Here is a 15,083-nt window from a genome sequence, read left to right as displayed (position 1 = left end):
TGGTCTTCATGCCAGCTAGGAAGTGGAAGCATGAGATCCCGAAAATCTTTGACCGAAGGCTTAAAAAAAAAAACCAAAAAAAACAAACAAACCAACCAACAAAAAACCAACAAACCAAACCAAACCATCCACAAAACAAAAAACCCCATAGGACACTCACAGGAAGTAAAAAGCAAGCTCTTAAAATTTAGTGGGTTAAAGAAAAGGTGTAAATACTTCAGAGGTATTTCCACATTACTAAGATTTTTAAGGACCTCGCAAATTAAAAACAGATATTCCTAACATCTTGCTTTGACTAAATTATCCTGATAATATATTTCAATAAAAAGAACTAATTCTCTTATAATACTGCTGTAAAAATTTAGAATAACAAAAAACCCCTTGTTTTCTGAAAGAAGAAAAAGTCCTGCCCCAAACAAACTCAGAAAAAAAAATTACCATGAATATCCATGTATTTGAAATAAATCAAAAATTAACAAAACTAGAAACAGTGATTTATTCAAACACACTACTCAATTAGCAATTGCATCTTCATACATGTTTTTAGTATGCAAACAGCAGTCTAAACCAAGGTGTATTAACAAGTCATCAATACACTATATGAACATTTAACAACTTTGATTACATTTCTCATTCCCCCACTGAAAGCCTCAATGTATGGGTCTACATAAACTCCTCCTTAGACTTCTGTTGAAATTAAAAATAACAGTAAAAAAGGGGGCAATACCTTACTTATATATATTTGCATTTGAGTGAGAAGAGTAAGTATTTAAATATCCCAGTTAGCATACTTTAACTATTTTTCCTAAAGAATTTACATGTCATTTGCTTTTCCCTTCCCATTGCCTAGCAAGACCATTTTAACAACAGACAAGGAAAAATGATGTCTAAGTATGCCAGTCTTAAATCCTTCCTACATACGTGTTCCATTGAATGTCTGAAGTAATAATAAAAATTAATGTCTATTCAACTCTAATGGTATACAAAACTCCATTTTAAAATAATGTAGGGCTGGATTTAGTTTAAACTAACAAAATCCAGAAAATTCAGTTGCTTCATATTTAAAATTAAAACAGTCATACATAAGATATCAAACAAGGGTTTCAAACTATGGTTGATTTTACACACGTTGTAGTAACTAGGCATGGGTAGCATTTATAGCTACATATCTCTTTCAGGAAAATTATTTCAGTTGCCTTTGTAAAGCAAGAGAAGTCCTTAAAGAAATCATAAATTAATTGTAAAAGTAATCTGCAACAGTTCCTTTTGGATGAGCAATAAGCATGTAATAATTGTCAGCTTTCAAATTATGATTTAATCAACTAGACTTGTAGAGCCTCAAGTGTTATACCTACAGTAGGAACAATAAACGTGGCCATGCAAAGTTCCACATCTGAAGCACTTCAGTATAGAAGTCTGCACATTTTTGTCTTTTCAACCTCATTACAAATAGATATTGCAAAACAGTTTATGAAGTCAAGCACACAGTTTGCAATAGCCACACCAGCAATTTTTAAGGGGCAAGCACTGCAGGCCCTTAATTCAGGCTGAACTTCCAACAAAATCAATGGTTGTTTTGCTAAATAAGATCTACAATAGGAGAGGCTAAGAGTAGGAAAATAAAACGAACACACCCCACCAGCTTTCTTGAAAGTTTCACCTACTCTTTGGATCAAGAAACAGTCATACTGACTACCAAGTACAAAACAGCTCTAGAAAAAAAAATTTTAAAATTAATATGGGCCAAAATTCAGCACAAAAATGTTCTAGAGCAAATCAACACCATAAGTGGACTCTAATCATAACTGACAACTGCAGCACTCTTAAAAGATATTAGAGCTTGTAAGTAGGTAAGACTCATTACTACATTACTGCAAAACTCTTTGCACTTTCTAAAAAAGCATTTAGACCTGTCCTAAAGTTCTAAATACTTAAATATATACTAAATTTGTAAAAGGAAATAAAGTGTGCATCTAATGAGAATATGATTCTGCAAATCCTTATTCATGGTAGTGAGTCATTAGCACTACTTGTGTACATTAAAGTTTGCAGGATTAGGCCCTAAATCCCTTTGATTTACAGTTATGAACCAGAAACCACCTTTTTTGCTGAATAAGAATCTATGAGAAATACTCTGAACCTGTGTCAGACCAAGGAACACTCCATCAAACTTTCACCTTTTAAATATCTCACAAGGGAGCCTTAGATACCTTTGCCTTGCAATATAATCCTGATTTTCATTAACAAGAATGTAACTGCTTTTGTACAGGAAAAAAAAAAGAACAAACTCAAACTATTCAGTGAAATCCTGAAATCCTTATTTTCCTAAGAAAGCTAGTAGCAAAAAGAAAAAAAAAAAAGAAAAAAGAAAAAAAAGTAAAAAAAAAAAAAAAAAAAAAAAGAAAAAACAGAAATGCAGAACATCCAAACCAGTCTCTGGACAGACCGAAATATTTATTTATTTGGGAGCATATTAGGCATGCTACCCAAACACGATTAAGCATTAGTAGAAGTACTTTCACTGTGTGTTTAATCACATAAAGAAAGGATTAAAACTGAAAGAATTACCTACTCACTAATCACAAACTTCAAAGCTTATACAAAGTTAAGGTTTACTTCCTATACTTTCTGTATTCAAAGTTTTCTTACTCAACTGATAATTTTCTCTAGGAGGCCTTAACTACCCTAAAATCATAGTACTGTATGAAAAATATATTCAGAACCCATCTGCCTCAAATACTTCTATAACAGGAGGTGTATTACTGCTAAATTCCAGTAATTCTTCAGTTCTACTAGCCATTAGTTACAACAATGAGGAAATATGAAATTTACACCTCACTGGATTTGCTTGGTAGAAATTAGGAGTTACTGGGATAAACTGAAATTTTGGGTTTTCAAAACTTCTCTGATTTTATGGTACAATTACTTCCTACAAAAAAATGTGCTTTTGAAGACAGACAGATTTGATTAAGGATAAAAACTGAATTCCAGCTGAAAGTTGGAATTGCTAAAGTCACAACATGTTCATAAAATTTGTTGTACTGTAATATATACTGCTGAAGATAAAGTCTTACAGATTTTACTACTCCATTTAGTATTTCAATAAATTTACTCAATCCAAGACCAGTTACTATTTTAATTTCAAGTGTGTGTGTAAATGGTTAGTTAAGACTATTCGTATATGAGTAGATAGGTTATGATTACTCTGAATGGATTTCTCAGTTTCAGCCAAATGAGTACTTTTAGTGCAAAGCAGGACTTGCAATATGAGTGTAGCATAATCCACATTAATTCCTCCTAAATGTTCAGTGTTTTACTACAAAATATCTATTTACCAACAAATACAGTAAATAAATAAAATTTCTGACTATTTTGGTACAGGTGGAAGGCTCTGAAGACCTGTTTTTTTCTGTTTTCTGCTTCTTTGCTTGTCAGGTAGCTAGCTTATTAATGCCTTTAAAACCAAATTTTACACACTACATGGAAATGCACTCAGCTAGCTCTCTATTCTATTCTTTAACACACCCTGCCAGCAAAAAAATAAAGTTATTGAAAAATAATTTTTTTTATATCATCCATACTTTCTTTTTGGATTAGCAACATTTCAGTTGGACTAATTCCCAAGACAGGAATATGAGAACAATACTATATGGAGAATTTATATCACTCAAATGAATCAAGGCTGTTGCAAACTCAGCTTTTTTATATATATTTTTGGCCACTTCATTTTCTTCTGAGCACAGCTTGTGTGAATACTTTTACTTAAGTGTTTTATAATTTTACAGAGGGAGTGTAAAGAAAAATTACTTTAACAAATAATAAATTCTTGAACAATCCCATCAGAACTGGCTTATTTTGAATGATCTGAATAAGTTATACTACTGTGTACATTTTAAAAAATAAAGAACATATGTAATAAGAGAAATGTTAATATAATATATACCATGCTCATGCTCCATCAACCTTCCAGAGAGTTTTTCAATCACAGGAGTAAGCCGTTCTCCAAAATCAGCTCTCTATTGAAAGGTCAAAACCTGCAATAAAAATGTCATGTATTATAACATATTTCCAACACCCACAGTTTCATGGTTGATCCCCAAACATAGATGTAGGTCATCAGCTTGACCCTCGCATTGTCTATGTTACAGGAAATCCTAATTTTAAAAATACTTTTTTTTTTAAGCCAAACTGACTTGATTAGGAACACCTGTGATATGCCTCTTTATTATCAGAAGCCTCCTGAAACAAATCAGATTAGCATGTTTCTGCTTTCATTCTTCCCACAGCATTTTAAGATGAAAGGAAGAGGAAGGAAAAGGGGGGAAAAAAAAAAAAAAAAAAAAAAAAGGAGCAAGGGGTGTTGTTCTCCCTTCCTACCCACTACCAATCCCTCCCTTCTCCACCCACCCTCAAACAAGCAAACAGGTAAGTTTTTTTAGTAAGTAAACTACTTAATGGATGTGTGATTACTACTGCCATATTTCCATATTTCCTAAAATATGCTATTGACTGTTAAGTATTTAAATTCTAGTGTTTCACTTTAAGGAGTTTTAAATTTTTTTGCTCTTCAAGGCAGTACCATTATTGCCTTTATTAAAATCTAGCCTACAAATATTAGCTACTTTAAAACATATAATGGAAAACTAAAGTCATATAATACATTCTGAGAGATAAAACAAAATTTTAAAACTTAAAAGGGGGGGGGGGGGGGGGTGGGGGGGGAGGTGGAAAGGCAGCCCTGATCAGGTAAGAACAAAGTATAACTTGACAGACGCAGTAACTATAGTCAAATAGCTACTGGAGGAAATATTGCATTCACACAGCCAAAATCTTAAATCTACTTTGACTTTATTTGAACTTTTTCACTGTAGACACTATAAGAAGACACATCCTATGCCTAATAAATGAGTAGCTGATGCCTAGATCAGGTCACCTGCTTACAAATACTTCCATAAATTTGTTCTTTATTCTTTAAGAGTATTTGAGAAAATACTACAACCCCCTCACAGCTATGGAATTATAATAAGCACCCTGCTTTAACAAGAAAAAGGAGTTTGTATGTTCGTGTATTCCACACATCATCTATTTCACCTTTTAAAAAAAAGTTTTTGTTCTTAAACCAAACCCACAAAAAGTTTGGTCCCCCTCTGTGCTTATATTAACATACTTGAAGATTATATTGAAACTGGACTTACATAAAGCTATTTTAAATGAAAATACATGCCTAAGCCCTATTCGATGTGTAATTATCTTTTTCTCAGATCAAATCTTCAAGTGAATTTCAGTTCATGCTAAATAAAATAATTAGTTGTAACCAGATTCAATGTTGAAAAGTTTATTAATAAACTATTTACTCCAAATACACTCACTGCAGTGTCTGAAAACAAACTAAATAGTCACGGAGCAGGGGGGTCCTATTTCTAACAGTGGTTTCCTTTAGACATTAATAACGATCACTGAAAGTCACTCCTATCTTTCAGTTTTGAGCAATATAACAATATCGCCTTCAGGTTTAGAAGACATCTGGGGAAACCTTTAACAAAATAAAAGCTAAATGTACATAATTTACATTTTCTACTGTTGTGTGCATATGGTAATAAATGTGTGTGTGTGAGGTCATCCTTATACACTAGCAACTGTTCATTGTCGAGCTATGGAAAAGTGCTTAGAATTAGAATAAAAGTTCAAAAATTTAGTATTCTCTGTAAAGAGACCATTTTTTTGTTTTTAATAATACACTAAAAATATTATTATATGCAAATATTAGAGTAAAAAATTGATCCACATTAAGTGCTAGCTGGACTAGAGCTCAAGTTGTGCTACCCTCCTCTAACACTCAGACAAATCTTCTGAAGTTCTCACACAGCATTCAAAGCTAAGATCAGAACTATCCCTCAATTGTGGTAATATCAAATGTATCCCAAAGTTCTGTTATTAGAATGAGTGTTTTAAAAACTTACAGGAAAGGGTTAAAAAAATAATCAGTACAGACATTGCCTTACACACTTATGGGCAGAAATTTTCATACCTAGCTTGCTCTGAAAATTTCTGAAATTGCCCAGTATCCACAATGAAGACATTTTTCAATAAAGAGATTCCTTTTGAAATCCAACTTATGTATTAATATATCAGTAACCTAAAAATTCGACACACCTCCTGCCAATAATGCACAAAAAAAAAAAAAAATTGCAAAGCAACATTTTCACTGACTAAAAGAGGTTACTGGAAATCTGTGGCTACACCTCTCTACTCTGTCTGATGTTCCCTTTCTATTTGAGGGGCATATCACCTTTTTTTTCTATCTTTAAAATACATTATTAGTTCTATTAAACAAATAGATGGGTGTGGGAAGAGTCACAGGGGACTAAGTACAAAAATAATTTGGGCAGCCTGTTCAAACAAAATTTTCCAAGTATTACTGGTAATAGAAAACAATTTTTTGAGATCAGGTTCCAGTGTTAGATATTAAGTGTTTAGCACTTATAATGATAAATAAGTGAAAAAAAATCAGTGGAGAACACTTATGGGTGTAGATGAAGTTATTTTTAGTTTTAAAAACTTTCTGATAAAAATATCTTTGTTTCTACACAAAAAGCTTACAATTTCATTCCCTAGTTCTTTCACAGACAGTCAAAACTAGTCCAAGATGCACTCTACCCTTGACAGTTTGTAATGAATGTGAATTACTCAAATAACTTGCTATGGGCCTTTGGGTGTGGGTGGATGACTACATTTACGAGGCAGAATACCTGCAGCATATTCGTAGAATACAGTGATAAGCTTCTTGATTCTCCCTTACATATTCAGTAGTTAATTGCTCCCCAGTGCAAATAACAGAACCCAGTAAGGTCCTATAAAAGAAATACTAACTGATACGTGGCTACTTTTCCTGTAAAGAAAGCTCATGTGCTTTTACATGTGTAAAAGTGTATCAGAAAAGTAGTGATACACCTGTTAGGATGGTTTTTGACACTCAAGATGGATAAGATGTGCACCTTCACACAGTGTTCACAGGCAGGGTATACAGAACCAGGTAGTTTGTATGCAGTTCCAGTCGTACTTCACTGCAGAATTTGACTTATTAGTCATAAACATAATTAAGGAATTAAAGACTCCAATTTATTTTTCCTTCCATGATGTTACATTTTGGATGGAATAGTAATAGGTTCAGAATTCCAGACATTAAGGATAAAAAAAAAACCAAACAACAAACTAAACAGAAAAAGAACCCCATGATACCTTGGTATCGTATATGTAGCCTGCCTTTAAAATGTTACTACAATAAGCTTCCTATGAAGTACTAGCCTAGCACACAAAAAAGTCACACAGATACACAGTCACACTTTCAAATTACTGTTATTTCTGAAAATTAGAAATTCTCAAGAGTTACTTCAAGCTTCAGTAGATACATATCTATAAAATGAGAGGGTACCTCTTGGAAACTTTCAGTATAACTTTAGAGCAGAAAAAGAAAAAAAACAAGCCCCAACCAACTGAAGCTTATTTGGATGTTTTTCCTAAGAATCAAGATAAAGGATTAGACTGAAAAGAAACAAAGGAAAAAAAAAATACACACACTATGCTACATTTGATACCTAAGCAAGGTTTAATTAAGCGTAGAACTTCAGCTTTCACTTATTGATATAATATAAATATATACATTTACATATTTAAGTTCAATTGATATTTCCTCCAAATGTAACTTTTCCAGGGCCAAGTAATCCCAGTTAATGTTTGACATTTTAACTGAGGTAAAAAATGCAAGCAGCTCTACAAGGGTCTATTTAAGCTACATGATTTTTTCCCCCTAACTATCTCAAAATAAGGAGTACATCAAATATAAGAACGGAAAACTCACTTAGAAGACACTATATATTCACATCAGATTGCTTACTGCTTTCATTTTAGCCACACCCACCTTTATGTAATTGTAAAATATGAGAACAGTGCAGCTGAGAAATAAAAAAGCTTAAAAGAGCAGTTGTTTCATGTAGTCAAATACGTGCTAAGCACGGATTTTAATTAAAATGAAAAATAGGTATAAATTGCATGCTATTGAACATGACTATCGAATAGTGGGGGAAAACGCACACGCACCTGCACAATACTGAATTATAGGGGTTTTTTTGTAAATTAGCTATGAGTCAGGACAGTTATTTCATTGAAAGTGAAAGTCAGTATTTGTGAGTGCACTTCCACAGCTGAGCAGTGTAAATCTCTTCAAATCCTGATATTTCAAAGTATACACAGCTACAGTGAAACAGCTTTGTGCCCATTCCCATACTGACTGTTAAAACCGTTTCTGAAAACACTCTGAAAGTAATGATGCAGAGCTAAAGAAATGAGTGCTAAATCTCAATAGGATCTTACTAGTATCTCAATTTCAGGGATTAAGCTGAATTCTCTATCAGGGCACAAAAGTATGAATTGCAGAGACAAACCAAGCAGCTATTCCCAGGAAAAAATAACTGAAAATGTGTAATTTATGTACTGGATTAAAAGAATCCAGGGAAACTAAGGATTCGAGACAGAAAAATCTCCTTGAACTGCTGGATTTCTGCATTACACAGAAAATACCTTGAATCACAATCCAGTTGCTATGCTGGAAACGCTAAGTTTTGCATTTCACTTTAAGACTACACGCTCTCAGCCATGTACACAGAAATCTTTTGTACAGCACTTCTGCACCCCAACTCTTCTCTACGTCCCTCCTACGTCCCTCGGTTAACTCGTTATTTTCGGTGGCCGGGGTGCTAAGCGCAAGGCGGCCGCTTCTGGCTTTGAACGCCGCGGAGGGATGCGCGGGGGGGTAGCGGGGGGACGGGGGGGGGCAGTGTGGGGGGAGGAAGAGGAGCGGGGAAAGGCTGTGACCCGGTCCAACCTCCCAGCCCCAGCCCCGCGTCCCCGCAGGCAACCAGGGGGGGCAGCAGCCGGTCCAGCCTCCGCTGAACGGGAGCCTTAACAGGGGGCCCGATGCTGCATTCGCTGCGCATCCTGCGCGCCCGCCAGCTCGACGGCAGCCCCGGGCGCCCGCCGCTCACACGGCATCGGGGAAAATATCCATACGCTTTCCTGCCTCCGGAAAAAAAAATTAAAAATAATAATGAATAATAATAAAAAAAGGTCGGGCTGCCGAAAGTGAAGAGGGAAGTAAGAAGAGGAATAAAAAGTAACGCTTAGAAATTGTGGCTGGGAAGGAGCCCTCTGGCCTGGCAGCGCCTGAGCTCCCTCCCTGCCCCGCCGCACGGTGCTGTCCCCGCCGGCGCTCCCGCCACAAAAAAGATGCCTTGTGAGCTTGTGTGCGCAACTCCGAAACGCGAGCGCCCACGCCAGAGCCGGCCCCGAGGGGGTTAAACGGCGTCGTGGAGAAAAAGGCACCGTGTCACATATTATGTGTGCATGTGTGTGTGTGTGCGGCGGGGGAATCGCCCAGCGCTCAGGCTGCGAGAGAGATCGCGGCGCCTATCACAATAAGCACGATCGCATTCATACAGCTACGAGAGACCGAGTGCTGCTGGCCACCGAGAAATGACATAGAAACAACCACCAAAAAATAGCTAAGCCAATGACAAATAGCGACCCGGGTGACAGAGACAGAGAATTTTGTAGGCGGAGAAGAGGAGGTGAATGGCCAGCTCAGATCACAGTATTAGGCTGGGCTATCTATGGGGAGGGTATTTACTCGGTTTTGGGGTGTGTGGGAGGAGAGGAAAGACACCTACAAATAGCTGGCATGATTCAAATGGTCTCGGATTATGTTTCCCCCCCTCTAGTCCAGGAAGGAAACTCGCGTTTTAACGCTACGAGGGGGAAAAAATAGCTCTGTGCAATAGGGGATGAAGAGCACTTTGGTCATTCGTTAATACCCAAAGGGACAGAGATGATAAATGTGACAGCATGTGGCAGCACGACCGTCACCCGGGTTCCTGCAAAAGGCGGCTCCGTATCGCGACACGGGAAATCAAGCGATTGAGTGGGAGGTGGAGAAAGCGCTTAAACGGAGAAGTTAATCTGCTAACATGGAGAGGAAACAAACGGAGAAAAAAAACCCCGAAGGTTATCCTCTATATTTTTTGGGGGGTGGGAGGGTGCGGGGGGACAAGAGAAAGGGAAGAGAAAGAGAGAAGGGGCATTAATCCCGTTTACGAAAACACGGGGAGAGAGGAAGGAGGAGGCGGGGGGTGGGGGGGGTTGGGGGCGGCGGGCGAGAAAGGGAGATGTGCATGTAAGTGTGGAAGTCATCCTGGCTGCTGCTGCAGAGCAGGGAAGCAGGAACCTCGGTGTCCCGGGCGCTGCCCCGAAATTTCCACGGCGGAGGGGGGGGAAAGGCGGGAGGGAGGGATCCGCTGGCCCGGGGGGGGGTAGGGAGCGGAGATGAGGGGAAGCCTGTCCTGTCATGTCCCGGGAGTGCGGGGCACCGGGACCCTCTGGAGCTCCGGCTGTCCCGCGGCTCCCGCCCGCCCCCGCGCCGCTCTCCCCGGGCCGGGTGTAAGGGCCGCTCCCGGGATCCCCGCCTGGGCGCGGTGGCGCCCCGAGGGAGCAAGCGGGGTTACCTGACGGAGGAGACGACCGCTCCCGCCCGCTGAAGCTGAGAGAAGCGAGTGACAGATCCGCGCAGGACCTGCGATCGGCTCCCGGAGCCTCCCGTCCGCTGCCCACCGGGCTCCTGAGGTGACTTTTCCCGGCGGCGGGGTGCAGGTTGCCCCCGTTTTCCAAAGACGCTCTTCCCCTGCCCGCCCGCCCAGCTCCTTCTGCCCCAGCCGCGCCCGCTCCCTCCGGATCTTACCGCCTGTGCCGGCGGCGGCGGCAGCGGCGGCACCCGCTCCGAAGCGCGACGGTGAGGGTGGAAGCAGGGTTGCGGAGAGGAAGGGAGGTGAGTTTCGCGGAGCGGGAGGGCGGGCGGCCCCCGCGCCTCCCCCGCGGCGGCGGCAGCAGCGATGCGATCGGGCATCACTCGAAAATGGCGCCGAAAGAGCGGAGGGCTCTTCATTCAAATTCGTTAGCGCCAGCCCCGCCGCCCCGGGGCATGCCGGGAACGGGGGGGGGGCGCGCGGGGGCTGAGGCGGCAGCGCCGCACGGACACGGCGCTCGCTGTCAATGCCGCCCCTCCCCCCCCCCGCTCCCGCCGCCCGCGCGCGCGCTCCACGCCCTCCCCTGTCAGCGCGCGCTCCCGACCCAACCGCCGCTAATGGGGAAAGGGGGGGTTGGGGGGGAAGAGAGGGAAGGAGGGAGTGAGAGAGAGAGGGAGAGAAATGTCACCCGGAGCCCGGGCCCGCGGGGGAGAGGTGGCGCGTTAGAGATGTGTGTGGGAGAGAGGGAGCAAGAGAGAGAGAGGGAGAAAGAGAGCGGGGGAGCGAGACCTCCGCTGGCCCCGCGAACTTGTCAAGGTAAAGGCGCCGGTGGAAGGGAGGGGGGTGGATAGGGGGGCACGATAGCGGATTTTGGGAAGGTAGGGAAAGGAAGCCCGGCTGGGGGAGGGGGATGTGCGCCAAGAGGACCTGAGGAAAATATGAACAGCGCCTCCACCCGAGCCCCCCCCCACCCCCCCGCGCCTCCAAGGACCCCTGCGGCTCCCGCTGCGCTCAGGTTGCAGCCTGACCCCCCTTGTCCCCCCCATAGCCGCGCACCCCGCCGCAGCCAGAGGAGGGGTCGGAGCGCTCGGCGCTTGCCCGCAGCGCGCGGGCCTGATCCCGATCCCGCCTGGTAGCCGCCGCTCCCCATCCCCCTCCTGCCGCCGCACCGGCTCCGGGCGGCAGCGCCCCGGGGGCGCCCCCCTGGCCGCCCCCCGGCCGGGCTCGCGAGCAGCTCCCGAGCGGTGGAGCGGAGCTGTGTGGGCTCATCTCGGGGCACAGCGGGCCCGGAATGCACTACACTGGTCATTGCAAAGAAAAAAAAAACAAAAAACAAAAAACCAAAAAACCCCAAACCAACAAAAAAAAAAAAAAAAAAAAAAAAAAAACCACACGAAAAAAAAAGAAAAAAGGCAAAAAGCCCACTCGGAGGAACTTGACGGAGCGAGGTTCAACTCGGGCAGCGCTCCCGCCTCGGCTGCGCGCAAAGCGCTCGGAGAGAACGCGAACTTTCATTTTCACGCCGCATCCTACCCTCCGCCCCAAGCTGTGATCGTAAGGTACCTGATGGCCGGGTTAGTGCTCCCACCCGCGTTTCAGTGATGGGGAAGCCGAGATGGAGGTTGGCGAGCTGCCGAAAGCCGCGCGGGGAAGGCAGGCTGCGGTGCCGCCCGAGCCTCTCGCTGTCTGCACTTGACTTGTGCCTGCTGAAGGGTCCTTCCCTGGGAGCTCCGCGGACCCTGCCTCGGCTGAGAGACCCAGCGCATCCCTGCCAGCCGCTCCTCGGACTTTCTAGCTTCAGTGTTTGGGGTTTTTTTCCTAATCTGATGCGCTTTTTAGAAATGAAAAGGAAAGCAGAGGCCTCAGACCTGCAAACTGTTGTTCCCATGACTTTGGGGAAGGTTTTTCAAAAGTACATAATGAGAGTCCGGGAGCTCTGTTCCCACTGACTTTCAAAATCTTCACGTCTGTGAGCAAGTCCTCTTGAACTCGCTTGGACTGCTGGCAGACGAGCGCTAGCAGGCTCAGGGCCTAATGCTTTTCATGATTCCACTGCTCCCTGCTAGAGCTGCACTGATAAAATATAAGCGGAACAAGTTTTGAAAGGGAGAGGTAATTTCTATTTCTCTCGCTCTCCTTTTTTTTTTCTTTCTTTTTTTTTTTTTTAAACCAACTGCCGCAGTTCAAAACACCAAGCTTTTGGGCTCAAAAAGCTTAGACCATCATGGCTACGAAAAGTAATGCTGCTCAGAAAGTATGTAATTCTGGAGCTCCTTAGGAAAAAAGTACTGCAAAGCAATAAGTAAGTAATCACATAGCTAATATTATGCATTTATGTTATTATATTTTCCTCTGAATTGAAGTGTGGTACTACTAAAGAAACTGATTTCTAGTTTTTTTATACCAGGTTCTCAGTGAAAATGAGCCGGATGACAAAACTTCAGATCGTAAAGCCATTCCGTTAAAAAGGAGGAAATATAAATGATTTGCGCTATATTTTTTGCTCTTCTTTTATTAAAATTAGTCTGAGCAAAATTTTCAGTAAGTGTGCCTTTCAACTGAAAAGAATGATAGCACATGTTTTCTAATTTTTTTTCCTGAAGGCTATGTGCCTGTGAAAAGAAAACTTTGGAGTAGAAATAGCAGTGAAAACAGTAAAGAAAAATATAAAATTATAATATTGCTGATACCACTTCTCTGTACTTAGATTATGTATAGTTTTTCCCTAAAATACTTCTAGTTATTATTTTTCACCCATTTTTCCAACCCTAATGTAAAAATAAGATATAGAAGATAGTATGTCAATATTCTGTGATGCACTGTTTCTATGATCCATGGTATTCTCTAATATGAATAGGACACTCTTATCCTTGCAGTTAACATTCCTAAGATTTCATTAAGATTTTTAATGAAAGTAAAATCTTTACATCCCCTAATATCTAGTACTTGCTCTCAGGTTCCATTCTTAATACATATAGGCCCCAGTTCTGCACAGACTGAAATGTATGTTATTATGTGTAAGCATACTGAGTAGTTCTCTTCATTATTTTGCTCTTGTGTTTCGGACTTACAAAGCTAATAGTGACATTACACAATCATTATTCTCAGAATTACTTAGGACTGCATAAAGCTTAAACCTAATATAATAGTCTTAGTTCACACCTTCTAACCATATCTCTTAACTTAAATAATGCACAATTATAATAATTTGTGGACCAGAATGGGTAAATATTTAACTGCGAATTAGAACAAGCGAGAAAGGCAACTGCTGTAGTGTAAAAACCCATATAAGCGGAGATGGCTATTGCATTCTTTAGCTGTAGCATCTGGGAGAGGATGATCAGTTTGTTTCCCCAGTGACTAACCAAGCCAAAAAGTCACAGCAGGAGCACAGCTGAGGACAGAAGGAAAAGAAAGGGATTTTGAGCCTCCCCAAAAATGATGTCAATTCTTTAGATCAGATTTCCATTCCAAACAACTTGGACTCATCAGAGTGGTATATGTCTAATCTGCTGTGGTAGTAGGTATGAGGTTAAGCTGCAGTTTCTATAATGGAATCCTTTCTTCATGCAGTTCTCATTACAGCACTATCTGAACACCTCCTCATAGTGCCTGTCCTGCATTACAGGTTCTTCTCCTCAGAGAATGCCATTAGATTGTCAGAGAATCTCCTGATATGGTAATAAGTGACATGACCAGCATTTGTCATATTACCTGTTTTCTTGTTGCCAAGGAAAGGAGTATGTGTAATTGAATGTTTTCAGTTTATTGTATCTGTCTTCTCTTCCATACACCCTATGTCTTTATGTTAGTGAGGTAAGGCTGAAGTAATGGGTTTTGTTCTTCAAGCAAGGTGCAGTTAGATTCCTGATGGCCTTTAGCTCTTAGGCAATTTCATTCCTTAGACTTTCACCAGCCTTGAGAAAGTTCTGTCTCTAGAAATGACAACTTTTTTTCCACTTCTTGCACAGGTTCTCTTATGTCAGACGAAGGAAACTGTTGATAACTGGATCCAGTCTAGAGACCTAGAAGACACTTCTTTAGGAATCCTGGATTTATGCCCTGGAGGATCCTGAGACCCCGAATTTGTGAATTAAAAGTCTAGAGAAAATCAGTATAAAGAACGGCTTATAATAACCTGCGTTGCTGAGATGACATCCCCCCAGCTTTCTGTACTTGGAGTGTCCTATATGCAGCAGACTTCGTGCTTGGATATACTGGATTGCTTAGATCCAATTGAGAGGTGGCAAAACCAAAGCAAGGTACTTGTCTGCTGAAATGACACAGAAGCTCATAGCTAAGGATGTTTAGAAAGCTGGAGGCTGTCTTCTGGCTCAGGCATGCATTACTTTACAAATTACCTTGCTCTGTGTTTTTAAGATTTGTTTTACAACTATGAGGATTAGAGGAATTTGTTGTAATGAAAACTGGCGTTGTGTCATTACTGTGTAGCTTTTTAGTTAGATTCTTTGACTTGCCTGGGTTCTTGCGTGTTATTCCATTTCATCTGCA

General features: G+C 41.3%; 2 long non-coding RNA genes across 28 annotated transcripts in view; one reads left to right on the top strand and one right to left on the bottom strand.

Moving 5' to 3' along the window:
• LOC125321862 overlaps positions 1-15,083 on the bottom strand; it is a 111,113-nt gene that overhangs the window by 50,794 nt on the left and 45,236 nt on the right. For all 3 annotated transcript variants that reach the window (XR_007201741.1, XR_007201740.1, XR_007201742.1), the window contains exon 3: positions 3,944-4,034. This is a non-coding gene — a long non-coding RNA (uncharacterized LOC125321862). The remainder of the gene's footprint in view (positions 1-3,943; positions 4,035-15,083) is intronic.
• The window catches only part of LOC125321860, an 89,579-nt gene continuing 83,984 nt past the window's right edge, over positions 9,489-15,083 (top strand). For 10 of the 25 annotated variants that reach the window (XR_007201726.1, XR_007201737.1, XR_007201732.1 and 7 more), the window contains exons 1-2: positions 11,142-11,387; positions 14,543-14,833. This is a non-coding gene — a long non-coding RNA (uncharacterized LOC125321860). The other 15 variants (XR_007201727.1, XR_007201717.1, XR_007201720.1 and 12 more) reach the window with 14 other exon arrangements.

The sequence above is a fragment of the Corvus hawaiiensis genome, chromosome 2 (genome assembly GCF_020740725.1).
Source record: "Corvus hawaiiensis isolate bCorHaw1 chromosome 2, bCorHaw1.pri.cur, whole genome shotgun sequence".
Classification (NCBI taxonomy): Eukaryota; Metazoa; Chordata; class Aves; order Passeriformes; family Corvidae; genus Corvus; species Corvus hawaiiensis.
This window is presented reverse-complemented; position numbering and strand designations above follow the sequence as displayed.